Below are 14,691 nucleotides of genomic sequence, written 5' to 3' on the forward strand. Positions count from 1 at the left end.
GCTATTCCAGCGTGAATGGGAGTAAACGCTGTATTGAGAAATATCTGCTTCTAGAACCAAAACGCAGCTACCTAACAGAACGGTCTTCAATGTGTGCATTCAACTTACAGAGTTAAACTGATGTGCGTTTGCAGGAGTTTGTAAACCCTTTCTGTGAAGCAGCGGAAAACGCATTTTTCCAGCCAAATCCAAGCATTTCAGAAATAGCTGTAAATCTCCGTCTAAAACACAAAACGAACGTATCCTTCAAACTGCTCTCCTGTGCGTTCGCTTAACTAAGGGAGTTGAATCCGCGTTTAGATTCAGAGAGTGGGAAGCACGTTCCTTCTAGGAGCTGCGTTTTGCTATTCCAGCGTGAATGGGAGTAAACGCTGTTTTGAGAAATATCTGCTTCTAGAATCAAAACGCAGCTACCTAAGAGAACGGTCTTCAATGTGTGCATTCAACTTACAGAGTTAAACTGATGTGCGTTTGCAGGAGTTTGTAAACCCTTTCTGTGAAGCAGCGGAAAACACATTTTACCAGCCAAATCCAAGCATTTCAGAAATAGCTGTAAATCTCCGTCTAAAACACAAAACGAACGTATCCTTCAAACTGCTCTCCTGTGCGTTCGCTTAACTAAGGGAGTTGAATCCGCGTTTAGATTCAGAGAGTGGGAAGCACGTTCCTTCTAGGAGCTGCGTTTTGCTTTTCCAGCGTGAATGGGAGTAAACGCTGTATTGAGAAATATCTGCTTCTAGAACCAAAACGCAGCTACCTAACAGAACGGTCTTCAATGTGTGCATTGAACTTACAGAGTTAAACTGATGTGCGTTTGCAGGAGTTTGTAAACCCTTTCTGTTAAGCAGCGGAAAACGCATTTTTCCAGCCAAATCCAAGCATTTCAGAAATAGCTGTAAATCTCCGTCTAAAACACAAAACGGACGTATCCTTCAAACCGCTCTCCTGTGCGTTCGCTTAACTAAGGGAGTTGAATCCGCATTTAGATTCAGAGAGTGGGAAGCACGTTCCGTCTAGGAGCTGCGTTTTGCTATTCCAGCGTGAATGGGAGTAAACCCTGTATTGAGAAATATCTGCTTCTAGAACCAAAACGCAGCTACCTAACAGAACGGTCTTCAATGTGTGCATTCAACTTACAGAGTTAAACTGATGTGCGTTTGCAGTTGTTTGTAAACCCTTTCTGTGAAGCAGCGGAAAACGCAATTTTCCAGCCAAATCCAAGCATTTCAGAAATAGCTGTAAATCTCCGTCTAAAACACAAAACGAACGTATCCTTCAAACTGCTCTCCTGTGCGTTCGCTTAACTAAGGGAGTTGAATCCGCGTTTAGATTCAGAGAGTGGGAAGCACGTTCCTTCTAGGAGCTGCGTTTTGCTATTCCAGGGTGAATGGGAGTAAACGCTGAATTGAGAAATATCTACTTCTAGAACCAAAACGCAGCTACCTAACAGAACGGTCTTCAATGTGTGCATTCAACTTACAGAGTTAAACTGATGTGCGTTTGCAGGAGTTTGTAAACCCTTTCTGTGAAGCAGCGGAAAACGCATTTTTCCAGCCAAATCCAAGCATTTCAGAAATAGCTGTAAATCTCCGTCTAAAACACAAAACGAACGTATCCTTCAAACTGCTCTGCTGTGCGTTCGCTTAACTAAGGGAGTTGAATCCGTGTTAGATTCAGAGAGTGGGAAGCACGTTCCGTCTAGGAGCTGCGTTTTGCTATTCCAGCGTGAATGGGAGTAAACGCTGTATTGAGAAATATCTGCTCCTAGAACAAAAACGCAGCTACCTAACAGAACGGTCTTCAATGTGTGCATTCAACGTACAGAGTTAAACTGATGTGCGTTTGCAGGAGTTTGTAAACCCTTACTGTGAAGCAGCGGAAAACGCATTTTTCCAGCCAAATCCAAGCATTTCAGAAATAGCTGTAAATCTCCGTCTAAAACACAAAACGAACGTATCCTTCAAACCGCTCTCCTGTGCGTTCGCTTAACTAAGGGAGTTGAATCCGTGTTTAGATTCAGAGAGTGGGAAGCACGTTCCTTCTAGGAGCTGCGTTTTGCTATTCCAGCGTGAATGGGAGTAAACGCTGTATTGAGAAATATCTGCTTCTAGAACCAAAACGCAGCTACCTAACAGAACGGTCTTCAATGTGTGCATTCAACGTACAGAGTTAAACTGATGTGCGTTTGCAGGAGTTTGTAAACCCTTTCTGTGAAGCAGCGGAAAACGCAATTTTCCAGCCAAATCCAAGCATTTCAGAAATAGCTGTAAATCTCCGTCTAAAACACAAAACGAACGTATCCTTCAAACCGCTCTCCTGTGCGTTCGCTTAACTAAGGAAGTTGAATCCGCGTTTAGATTCAGAGAGTGGGAAGCACGTTCCTTCTAGGAGCTGCGTTTTGCTTTTCCAGCGTGAATGGGAGTAAACGCTGTACTGAGAAATATCTGCTTCTAGAACCAAAACGCAGCTACCTAACAGAACGGTCTTCAATGTGTGCATTCAACTTACAGAGTTAAACTGATGTGCGTTTGCAGGAGTTTGTAAACCCTTTCTGTGAAGCAGCGGAAAACGCATTTTTCCAGCCAAATCCAAGCATTTCAGAAATAGCTGTAAATCTCCGTCTAAAACACAAAACGAACGTATCCTTCAAACCGCTCTCCTGTGCGTTCGCTTAACTAAGGGAGTTGAATCCGCGTTTAGATTCAGAGAGTGGGAAGCACGTTCCTTCTAGGAGCTGCGTTTTGCTATTCCAGAGTGAATGGGAGTTAACGCTGTATTGAGAAATATCTGCTTCTAGAACCAAAACGCAGCTACCTAACAGAACGGTCTTCAATGTGTGCATTCAACTTACAGAGTTAAACTGATGTGCGTTTGCAGTTGTTTGTAAACCCTTTCTGTGAAGCAGCGGAAAACGCAATTTTCCAGCCAAATCCAAGCATTTCAGAAATAGCTGTAAATCTCCGTCTAAAACACAAAACGAACGTATCCTTCAAACCGCTCTCCTGTGCGTTCGCTTAACTAAGGAAGTTGAATCCGTGTTTAGATTCAGAGAGTGGGAAGCACGTTCCTTCTAGGAGCTGCGTTTTGCTATTCCAGCGTGAATGGGAGTAAACGCTGTATTGAGAAATATCTGCTTCTAGAACCAAAACGCAGCTACCTAACAGAACGGTCTTCAATGTGTGAATTCAACGTACAGAGTTAAACTGATGTGCGTTTGCAGGAGTTTTTAAACCCTTACTGTGAAGCAGCGGAAAACGCATTTTTCCAGCCAAATCCAAGCATTTCAGAAATAGCTGTAAATCTCCGTCTAAAACACAAAACGAACGTATCCTTCAAACTGCTCTTGTGTGCGTTCGCTTAACTAAGGGAGTTGAATCCGCGTTTAGATTCAGAGAGTGTGAAGCACGTTCCTTCTAGGAGCTGCGTTTTGCTATTCCAGCGTGAATTGTAGTAAACGCTGTATTGAGAAATATCTGCTTCTAGAACCAAAACGCAGCTACCTAACAGAACGGTCTTCAATGTGTGCATTCAACTTACAGAGTTATACTGATGTGCGTTTGCAGGAGTTTGTAAACCCTTTCTGTGAAGCAGCGGAAAACGCATTTTTCCAGACAAATCCAAGCATTTCAGAAATAGCTGTAAATCTCCGTCTAAAACACAAAACGAACGTTTCCTTCAAACTGCTCTCCTGTGCGTTCGCTTAACTAAGGGAGTTGAATCCGCGTTTAGATTCAGAGTGGGAAGCACGTTTCTTCTAGGAGCTGCGTTTTGCTATTCCAGGGTGAATGGGAGTAAACGCTGTATTGAGAAATATCTGCTTCTAGAACCAAAACGCAGCTACCTAACAAAACGGTCTTCAATGTGTGCATTCAACTTACAGAGTTAAACTGATGTGCGTTTGCAGGAGATTGTAAACCCTTTCTGTGAAGCAGCGGAAAACGCATTTTTCCAGCCAAATCCAAGCATTTCAGAAATAGCTGTAAATCTCCGTCTAAAACACAAAACGAACGTATCCTTCAAACTGCTCTCCTGTGCGTTCGCTTAGCTAAGGGAGTTGAATCCGCGTTTAGATTCAGAGAGTGGGAAGCACGTTCCTTCTAGGAGCTGCGTTTTGCTATTCCAGCGTGAATGGGAGTAAACGCTGTATTGAGAAATATCTGCTTCTAGAACCAAAACGCAGCTACATAACAGAACGGTCTTCAATGTGTGCATTCAACTTACAGAGTTAAACTGATGTGCGTTTGCAGGAGTTTATAAACCCTTTCTGTGAAGCAGCGGAAAACGCATTTTTCCAGCCAAATCCAAGCATTTCAGAAATAGCTGTAAATCTCCGTCTAAAACACAAAACGAACGTATCCTTCAAACCGCTCTCCTGTGCGTTCGCTTAACTAAGGGAGTTGAATCCGCGTTTAGATTCAGAGAGTGGGAAGCACGTTCCTTCTAGGAGCTGCGTTTTTCTATTTTAGCGTGAATGGGAGTAAACGCTGTATTGAGAATTATCTGCTTCTAGAACCAAAACGCAGCTACCTAACAGAACGGTCTTCAATGTGTGCATTCAACGTACAGAGTTAAACTGATGTGCGTTTGCAGGAGTTTTGAAACCCTTACTGTGAAGCAGCGGAAAACGCATTTTTCCAGCCAAATCCAAGCATTTCAGAAATAGCTGTAAATCTCCGTCTAAAACACAAAACGAACGTATCCTTCAAACTACTCTTGTGTGCGTTCGCTTAACTAAGGGAGTTGAATCCGCGTATAGATTCAGAGAGTGGGAAGCACGTTCCTTCTAGGAGCTGCGTTTTGCTATTCCAGCGTCAATGGGAGTGAACGCTGTATTGAGAAATATCTGCTTCTAGAACCAAAACGCAGCTACCTAACAGAACGTTCTTCAATGTGTGCATCCAACTTACAGAGTTAAACTGATGTGCGTTTGCAGTTGTTTGTAAACCCTTTCTGTGACGCAGCGGAAAACGCAATTTTCCTGCCAAATCCAAGCATTTCAGAAATAGCTGTAAATCTCCGTCTAAAACACAAAACGAACGTATCCTTCAAACTGCTCTCCTGTGCGTTCGCTTAACTAAGGGAGTTGAATCCGCGTTTAGAATCAGAGAGTGGGAAGCACGTTCCTTCTAGGAGCTGCGTTGTGCTATTCCAGGGTGAATGGGAGTAAACGCTGTATTGAGAAATATCTGCTTCTAGAACCAAAACGCAGCTACCTAACAGAACGGTCTTCAATGTGTGCATTCAACTTGCAGAGTTAAACTGATGTGCGTTTGCAGTTGTTTCTAAACCCTTTCTGTGAAGCAGCGGAAAACGCAATTTTCCAGCCAAATCCAAGCATTTCAGAAATAGCTGTAAATCTTCGTCTAAAACACAAAACGAACGTATCCTTCAAACTGCTCTCCTGTGCCTTCGCTTAACTAAGGGAGTTGAATCCGCGTTTAGATTCAGAGAGTGAAAAGCACGTTCCTTCTAGGAGCTGCGTTTTGCTATTCCAGCGTGAATGGGAGTAAACGCTGTATTGAGAAATATCTGCTTCTAGAACCAAAACGCAGCTACCTAACAGAACGGTCTTCAATGTGTGCATTCCACTTACAGAGTTAAACTGATGTGCGTTTGCAGGAGTTTGTAAACCCTTTCTGTGAAGCAGCGGAAAACGCATTCTTCCAGCCAAATCCAAGCATTTCAGAAATAGCTGTAAATCTCCGTCTAAAACACAAAACGAACGTATCCTTCAAACTGCTCTCCTGTGCGTTCGCTTAACTAACGGAGTTGAATCCGCGTTTAGATTCAGAGAGGGGGAAGCACGTTCCTTCTAGGAGCTGCGTTTTGCCATTCCAGCGTGAATGGGAGTAAACGCTGTATTTAGAATTATCTGCTTCTAGAACCAAAACGCAGCTACCTAACAGAACGGTCTTCAATGTGTACATTCAACTTACAGAGTTAAACTGATGTGCGTTTGCAGGAGTTTGTAAACCTCTTCTGTGAAGCAGAGGAAAACGCATTTTTCCAGCCAAATCCAAGCATTTCAGAAATAGCTGTAAATCTCCGTCTAAAACACAAAACGAACGTATCCTTCAAACTGCTCTGCTGTGCGTTCGCTTAACTAAGGGAGTTGAATCCGCGTTTAGATTCAGAGAGTGGGAAGCCCGTTCCTTCTAGGAGCTGCGTTTTGCTATTCCAGCGTGAATGGGAGTAAACGCTGTATTGAGAAATATCTGCTTCTAGAACCAAAACGCAGCTACATAACAGAACGGTCTTCAATGTGTGCATTCAACTTACAGAGTTAAACTGATGTGCGTTTGCAGGAGTTTATAAACCCTTTCTATGAAGCAGCGGAAAACGCATTTTTCCAGCCAAATCCAAGCATTTCAGAAATAGCTGTAAATCTCCGTCTAAAACACAAAACGAACGTATCCTTCAAACCGCTCTCCTGTGCGTTCGCTTAACTAAGGGAGTTGAATCCGCGTTTAGATTCAGAGAGTGGGAAGCACGTTCCTTCTAGGAGCTGCGTTTTGCTATTCCAGAGTGAATGGGAGTAAACGCTGTATTGAGAAATATCTGCTTCTAGAACCAAAACGCAGCTACCTAACAGAACGGTCTTCAATGTGTGCATTCAACTTACAGAGTTAAACTGATGTGCGTTTGCAGTTGTTTGTAAACCCTTTCTGTGAAGCAGCGGAAAACGCAATTTTCCAGCCAAATCCAAGCATTTCAGAAATAGCTGTAAATCTCCGTCTAAAACACAAAACGAACGTATCCTTCAAACCGCTCTCCTGTGCGTTCGCTTAACTAAGGAAGTTGAATCCGTGTTTAGATTCAGAGAGTGGGAAGCACGTTCCTTCTAGGAGCTGCGTTTTGCTATTCCAGCGTGAATGGGAGTAAACGCTGTATTGAGAAATATCTGCTTCTAGAACCAAAACGCAGCTACCTAACAGAACGGTCTTCAATGTGTGCATTCAACGTACAGAGTTAAACTGATGTGCGTTTGCAGGAATTTTTAAACCCTTACTGTGAAGCAGCGGAAAACGCATTTTTCCAGCCAAATCCAAGCATTTCAGAAATAGCTGTAAATCTCCGTCTAAAACACAAAACGAATGTATCCTTCAAACTGCTCTTGTGTGCGTTCGCTTAACTAAGAGAGTTGAATCCGCGTATAGATTCAGAGAGTGGGAAGCACGTTCCTTCTAGGAGCTGCGTTTTGCTATTCCAGCGTGAATGGGAGTGAACGCTGTATTGAGAAATATCTGCTTCTAGAACCAAAACGCAGCTACCTAACAGAACGGTCTTCAATGTGTGCATCCAACTTACAGAGTTAAACAGATGTGCGTTTGCAGTTGTTTGTAAACCCTTTCTGTGACGCAGCGGAAAAGGCAATTTTCCTGCCAAATCCAATCATTTCAGAAATAGCTGTAAATCTCCGTCTAAAACACAAAACGAACGTATCCTTCAAACTGCTCTCCTTTGCGTTCGCTTAACTAAGGGAGTTGAATCCGCGTTTAGAATCAGAGAGTGGGAAGCACGTTCCTTCTAGGAGCTGCGTTTTGCTATTCCAGGGTGAATGGGAGTAAACGCTGTATTGAGAAATATCTGCTTCTAGAACCAAAACGCAGCTACCTAACAGAACGGTCTTCAATGTGTGCATTCAACTTGCAGAGTTAAACTGATGTGCGTTTGCAGTTGTTTCTAAACCCTTTCTGTGAAGCAGCGGAAAACACAATTTTCCAGCCAAATCCAAGCATTTCAGAAATAGCTGTAAATCTTCGTCTAAAACACAAAACGAACGTATCCTTCAAACTGCTCTCCTGTGCCTTCGCTTAACTAAGGGAGTTGAATCCGCGTTTAGATTCAGAGAGTGAAAAGCACGTTCCTTCTAGGAGCTGCGTTTTGCTATTCCAGCGTGAATGGGAGTAAACGCTGTATTGAGAAATATCTGCTTCTAGAACCAAAACGCAGCTACCTAACAGAACGGTCTTCAATGTGTGCATTCAACTTACAGAGTTAAACTGATGTGCGTTTGCAGGAGTTTGTAAACCCTTTCTGTGAAGCAGCGGAAAACGCATTCTTCCAGCCAAATCCAAGCATTTCAGAAATAGCTGTAAATCTCCGTCTAAAACACAAAACGAACGTATCCTTCAAACTGCTCTCCTGTGCGTTCGCTTAACTAACGGAGTTGAATCCGCGTTTAGATTCAGAGAGGGGGAAGCACGTTCCTTCTAGGAGCTGCGTTTTGCTATTCCAGCGTGAATGGGAGTAAACGCTGTTTTGAGAAATATCTGCTTCTAGAACCAAAAGGCAGCTACCTAACAGAACGGTCTTCAATGTGTGCATCCAACTTACAGAGTTAAACGGATGTGCGTTTGCAGTTGTTTGTAAACCTTTTCTGTGAAGCAGTGGAAAACGCAATTTTCCTGCCAAATCCAAGCATTTCAGAAATAGCTGTAAATCTCCGTCTAAAACACAAAACGAACGTACCCTTCGAACTGCTCTTCTGTGCGTTCGCTTACCTAAGGGAGTTGAATCCGCGTTTAGATTCAGAGAGTGGGAAGCACGTTCCTTCTAGGAGCTGCGTTTTGCTATTCCACGGTGAATGGGAATAAACGCTGTATTGAGAAATATCTGCTTCTAGAACCAAAACGCAGCTACCTAACAGAACGGTCTTCAATGTGTGCATTCAACTTACAGAGTTAAACTGATGTGCGTTTGCAGGAGTTTGTAAACCCTTTCTGTGAAGCAGCGAAAAACGCATTTTTCCAGCCAAATCCAAGCATTTCAGTAATAGCTGTAAATCTCCGTCTAAAACACAAAACGAACGTATCCTTCAAACTGCTCTGCTGTGCGTTCGCTTAACTAAGGGAGTTGAATCCGCGTTTAGATTCAGAGAGTGATAAGCACGTTCCTTCTAGGAGCTGCGTTTTGCTATTCCAGCGTGAATGGGAGTAAACGCTGTATTGAGAAATATCTGCTTCTAGACCCAAAACGCAGCTACCTAACAGAACGGTCTTCAATGTGTGCATTCAACTTGCAGAGTTAAACTGATGTGCGTTTACAGTTGTTTCTAAACCCTTTCTGTGAAGCAGCGGAAAACGCAATTTTCCATCCAAATCCAAGCATTTCAGAAATAGCTGTAAATCTCCGTCTAAAACACAAAACGAACGTATCCTTCAAACTGCTCTCCTGTGCCTTCGCTTAACTAAGGGAGTTGAATCCGCGTTTAGATTCAGAGAGTGAAAAGCACGTTCCTTCTAGGAGCTGCGTTTTGCTATTCCAGCGTGAATGGGAGTAAACGCTGTATTGAGAAATATCTGCTTCTAGAACCAAAACGCAGCTACCTAACAGAACGGTCTTCAATGTGTGCATTCAACTTACAGAGTTTAACTGATGTGCGTTTGCAGGAGTTTGTAAACCCTTTCTGTGAAGCAGCGGTAAACGCATTTTTCCAGCCAAATCCAAGCATTTCAGATATAGCTGTAAATCTCCGTCTAAAACACAAAACGAACGTATCCTTCAAACTGCTCTCCTGTGCGTTCGCTTAACTAAGGGAGTTGAATCCGCGTTTAGATTCAGAGTGGGAAGCACGTTCCTTCTAGGAGCTGCGTTTAGCTATTCCAGCGTGAATGGGAGTAAACGCTGTATTGAGAAATATCTGCTTCTAGAACCAAAACGCAGCTACCTAACAGAACGGTCTTCAACGTGTGAATTCAACGTACAGAGTTAAACTGATGTGCGTTTGCAGGAGTTTGTAAACCCTTTCTGTGAAGCTGCGGATAACGCATGTTTCCAGCCAAATCCAAGCATTTCAGAAATAGCTGTAAATTTCCGTCTAAAACACAAAACGAACGTATACTTCAAACTGCTCTCCATTGCGTTAGCATAACTAAGGGAGTTGAATCCGCGTTCAGATTCAGAGAGTGGGAAGCACGTTCCTTCTAGGAGCTGCGTTTTGCTATTCCAGCGTGAATGGGAGTAAACTCTGTATTGAGAAATATCTGCTTTTAGAACCAAAACGCAGCTACCTAACAGAACAATCTTCAATGTGTGCATTCAACATACAGAGTTAAACTGATGTGCGTTTGCAGGAGCTTGTAAACCCTTTCTGTGAAGCAGCGGAAAACGCATTTTTCCAGCCAAATCCAAGCATTTCAGAAATAGCTGTAAATTTCCGTCTAAAACACAAAACGAACGTATCCTTCAAACTGCTCTCCTGTGCGTTCGCTTAACTAAGGGAGTTGAATCCGCGTTTAGATTCAGAGAGTGAAAAGCACGTTCCTTCTAGGAGCTGCGTTTTGCTAATCCAGCGTGAATGGGAGTAAACGCTGTATTGAGAAATATCTGCTTCTAGAACCAAAACGCAGCTACCTAACAGAACGGTCTTCAATGTGTGCATTCAACTTACAGAGATAAACTGATGTGCGTTTGCAGGAGTTTGTAAAGTTTTTCTGTGAAGAAGTGGAAAACGCATTTTTCAAGCCAAATCCAAGCATTTCAGAAATAGCTGTAAATCTCCGTGTAAAACACAAAACGAACGTTTCCTTCAAACTGCTCTCCTGTGTGTTCGCTTAACTAAGGGAGTTGAATCCGCGTTTAGATTCAGAGAGTGGGAAGCACGTTCCTTCTAGGAGCTTCGTTTTGCTATTCCAGCGTGAATGGGAGTAAACGCTGTATTGAGAAATATCTGCTTCTAGAACCAAAACGCAGCTACCTAACAGAACGGTCTTCAATGTGTGCATTCAACTTACAGAGTTAAACTGATGTGCGTTTGCAGGAGTTTGTAAACCCTTTCTGTGAAGCAGCGGAAAACGCATTTTCCAGCCAAATCCAAGCATTTCAGAAATAGCTGTAAATCTCCGTCTAATACACAAAACGAACGTATCCTTCAAACTGCTCTCCTGTGCATTGGCTTAACTAAGGGAGTTAAATCCGCGTTTAGATTCAGAGAGTGGGAAGCACGTTCCTTCTAGGAGCTGCGTTTTGCTATTCCAGCGTGAATGGGAGTAAACGCTGTATTGAGAAATATCTGCTTCTAGAACCAAAACGCAGCTACCTAACAGAACGGTCTTCAATGTGTGCATTCAACTTACAGAGATAAACTGATGTGCGTTTGCAGGAGTTTGTAAACTTTCTCTGTGAAGCAGTGGAAAACGCATCTTTCAAGCCAAATCCAAGCATTTCAGAAGTAGCTGTAAATCTCCGTCTAAAACACAAAACGAACGTATCCTTCAAACTGCTCTCCTGTGCGTTCGCTTAACTAAGGGAGTTGAATCCGCGTTTAGATTCAGAGAGTGGGAAGCACGTTTCTTCTAGGAGCTGCGTTTTGCTATTCCAGCGTGAATGGGAGTAAACGCTGTATTGAGAAATATCTGCTTCTAGAACAAAAACGCAGCTACCTAACAGAACGGTCTTCAATGTGTGCATTCAACATACAGAGTTTAACTGATGTGCGTTCGCAGGAGTTTGTAAACCATTTCTGTGAAGCAGCGGAAAACGCATTTTTCCAGCCAAATCCAAGCATTTCAGAAATAGCTGTAAATCTCCGTCTAAAACACAAAACGAACGTATCCTTCAAACTGCTCTCCTGTGCGTTTGCTTAACGAAGGGAGTTGAATTTGCGTTTAGATTCAGAGAGTGGGAAGCACGTTCCTTCTAGGAGCTGCGTTTTGCTATTCCATCGTGAATGGGAGTAAACGCTGTATTGAGAAATATCTGCTTCTAGAACCAAAACGCAGCTACATAACAGAACGGTCTTCAATGTGTGCTTTCAACTTACAGAGTTTAACTGATGTGCGTTTGCAGGAGTTTGTAAACCCTTTCTGTGAAGCAGCGGTAAACGCATTTTTCCAGCCAAATCCAAGCATTTCAGATATAGCTGTAAATCTCCGTCTAAAACACAAAACGAACGTATCCTTCAAACTGCTCTCCTGTGCGTTCGCTTAACTAAGGGAGTTGAATCCGCGTTTAGATTCAGAGTGGGAAGCACGTTCCTTCTAAAAGCTGCGTTTTGCTATTCCAGCGTGAATGGGAGTAAACGCTGTATTGAGAAATATCTGCTTCTAGAACCAAAACGCAGCTACCTAACAGAACGGTCTTCAATGTGTGCATTCAACTTACAGAGTTAAACTGATGTGCGTTTGAAGAGTTTTTATATTCTTTCTGTGAAGCAGCGGAAAACGCATTTTTCCAGCCAAATCCAAGCATTTCAGAAATAGCTGTAAAGCTCCGTCTAAAACACAAAACGAACGTATCCTTCAAACTGCTCTCCTGTGCGTTCGCTTAACTAAGGGAGTTGAATCCGCGTTTAGATTCAGAGAGTGGGAAGCACGTTCCTTCTAGGAGCTGCGTTTTGCTATTCCAGGGTGAATGGGAGTAAACGCTGTATTGAGAAATATCTGCTTCTAGAACCAAAACGCAGCTACCTAACAGAACGGTCTTCAATGTGTGCATTCAACATACAGAGTTTAACTGATGTGCGTTTGCAGGAGTTTGTAAACCATTTCTGTGAAGCAGCGGAAAACGCATTTATCCAGCCAAATCCAAGCATTTCAGAAATAGCTGTAAATCTCCGTCTAAAACACAAAACGAACGTATCCTTCAAACTGCTCTCCTGTGCGTTTGCTTAACTAAGGGAGTTGAATTTGCGTTTAGATTCAGAGAGTGGGAAGCACGTTCCTTCTAGGAGCTGCGTTTTGCTATTCCAGCGTGAATGGGAGTAAACGCTGTATTGAGAAATATCTGCTTCTAGAACCAAAACGCAGCTACCTAACAGAACGGTCTTCAATGTGTGCATTCAACTTACAGAGTTTAACTGATGTGCGTTTGCAGGAGTTTGTAAACCCTTTCTGTGAAGCAGCGGTAAACGCATTTTTCCAGCCAAATCCAAGCATTTCAGAAATAGCTGTAAATCTCCGTCTAAAACACAAGACGAACGTATCCTTCAAACTGCTCTCCTGTGCGTTTGCTTAACTAAGGGAGTTGAATCCGCGTTTAGATTCAGAGTGGGAAGCACGTTCCTTCTAGGAGCTGCGTTTTGCTATTCCAGCGTGAATGGGAGTAAACGCTGTATTGAGAAATATCTGCTTCTAGAACCAAAACGCAGCTACCTAACAGAACGGTCTTCAATGTGTGCATTCAACTTACAGAGTTAAACTGATGTGCGTTTGCAGGAGTTTGTAAACCCTTTCTGTGAAGCAGCGGAAAACGCATTTTTCCAGCCCAATCCAAGCATTTCAGAAATAGCTGTAAATCTCCGTCTAAAACACAAAACGAACGTATCCTTCAAACTGCTCTCCTGTGCGTTCGCTTAACTCAGGGAGTTGAATCCGCGTTTAGATTCAGAGAGTGGGAAGCACGTTCCTTCTAGGAGCTGCGTTTTGCTATTCCAGCGTGAATGGGAGTAAACGCTGTATTGAGAAATATCTGCTTCTGGAACCAAAACGCAGCTACCTAACAGAACGGTCTTCAATGTGTGCATTCAACGTACAGAGTTAAACTGATGTGCGTTTGCAGGAGTTTGTAAACCCTTTCTGTGACCCAGCGGAAAACGTATTTTTCCAGCCAAATCCAAGCATTTCAGAAATAGCTGTAAATCTCCGGTTAAAACACAAAACGAACGTATCCTTCAAACTGCTCTCCTGTGCGTTCGCTTAACTAAGAATGTTTAATCCGCGTTTAGATTCAGAGAGTGGGAAGCACGTTCTTTCTAGGAGCTGCGTTTTGCTATTCCAGCGTGTATGGGAGTAAACGCTGTATTGAGAAATATCTGCTTCTAGAACCAAAACGCAGCTACCTAACAGAACGGTCTTCAATGTGTGCATTACAGAGTTAAACTGATGTGCGTTTGCAGGAGTTTGTAAACCCTTTCTGTGAAGCAGCAGAAAACGCATTTTTCCAGCCAAATCCAAGCATTTCAGAAATAGCTGTAAATCTCCGTCTAAAACACAAAACGAACGTATCCTTCAAACTGATCTGCTGTGCGTTGGCTTAACTAAGGGAGTTGAATCCGCGTTTAGATTTAGAGAGTGAAAAGCATGTTCCTTCTAGGAGCTGCGTTTTGCTATTCCAGCGTGAATGATAGTAAACGCTGTATTGAGAAATATCTGCTTCTAGAACCAAAACGCAGCTACCTAACAGAACGGTCTTCAATGTGTGCATTCAACGTACAGAGTTAAACTGATGTGCGTTTGCAGGAGTTTGTAAACCCTTTCTGTGACGCAGCGGAAAACGCATTTTTCCAGCCAAATCCAAGCATTTCAGAAATAGCTGAAAATCTCCGTCTAAAACACAAAACGAACGTATCCTTCAAACTGCTCTCCTTTGCGTTCGCTTAACTAAGGGAGTTGAATCCGCGTTCAGATTCAGAGAGTGGGAAGCACGTTCCTTCTAGGAGCTGCGTTTTGCTATTCCAGCGTGAATGGGAGTAAACGCTGTATTGAGAAATATCTGCTTCTAGAACCAAAACGCAGCTACCTAACAGAACGGTCTTCAATGTGTGCATTCAACCTACAGAGTTAAACTGATGTGCGTTTGAAGGAGTTTGTAAACCCTTACTGTGAAAAAGCGGAAAACGCATTTTTCCAGCCAAATCCAAGCATTTCAGAAATAGCTGTAAATTTCCGTCTAAAACACAAAACGAACGTATCCTTCAAACTGCTCTCCTGTGCGTTCGCTTAACTAAGGGAGTTGAATCCGCGTTTAGAT

Source organism: Callithrix jacchus, chromosome 11 (assembly GCF_049354715.1).
Source record: "Callithrix jacchus isolate 240 chromosome 11, calJac240_pri, whole genome shotgun sequence".
Taxonomy (NCBI): Eukaryota; Metazoa; Chordata; class Mammalia; order Primates; family Cebidae; genus Callithrix; species Callithrix jacchus.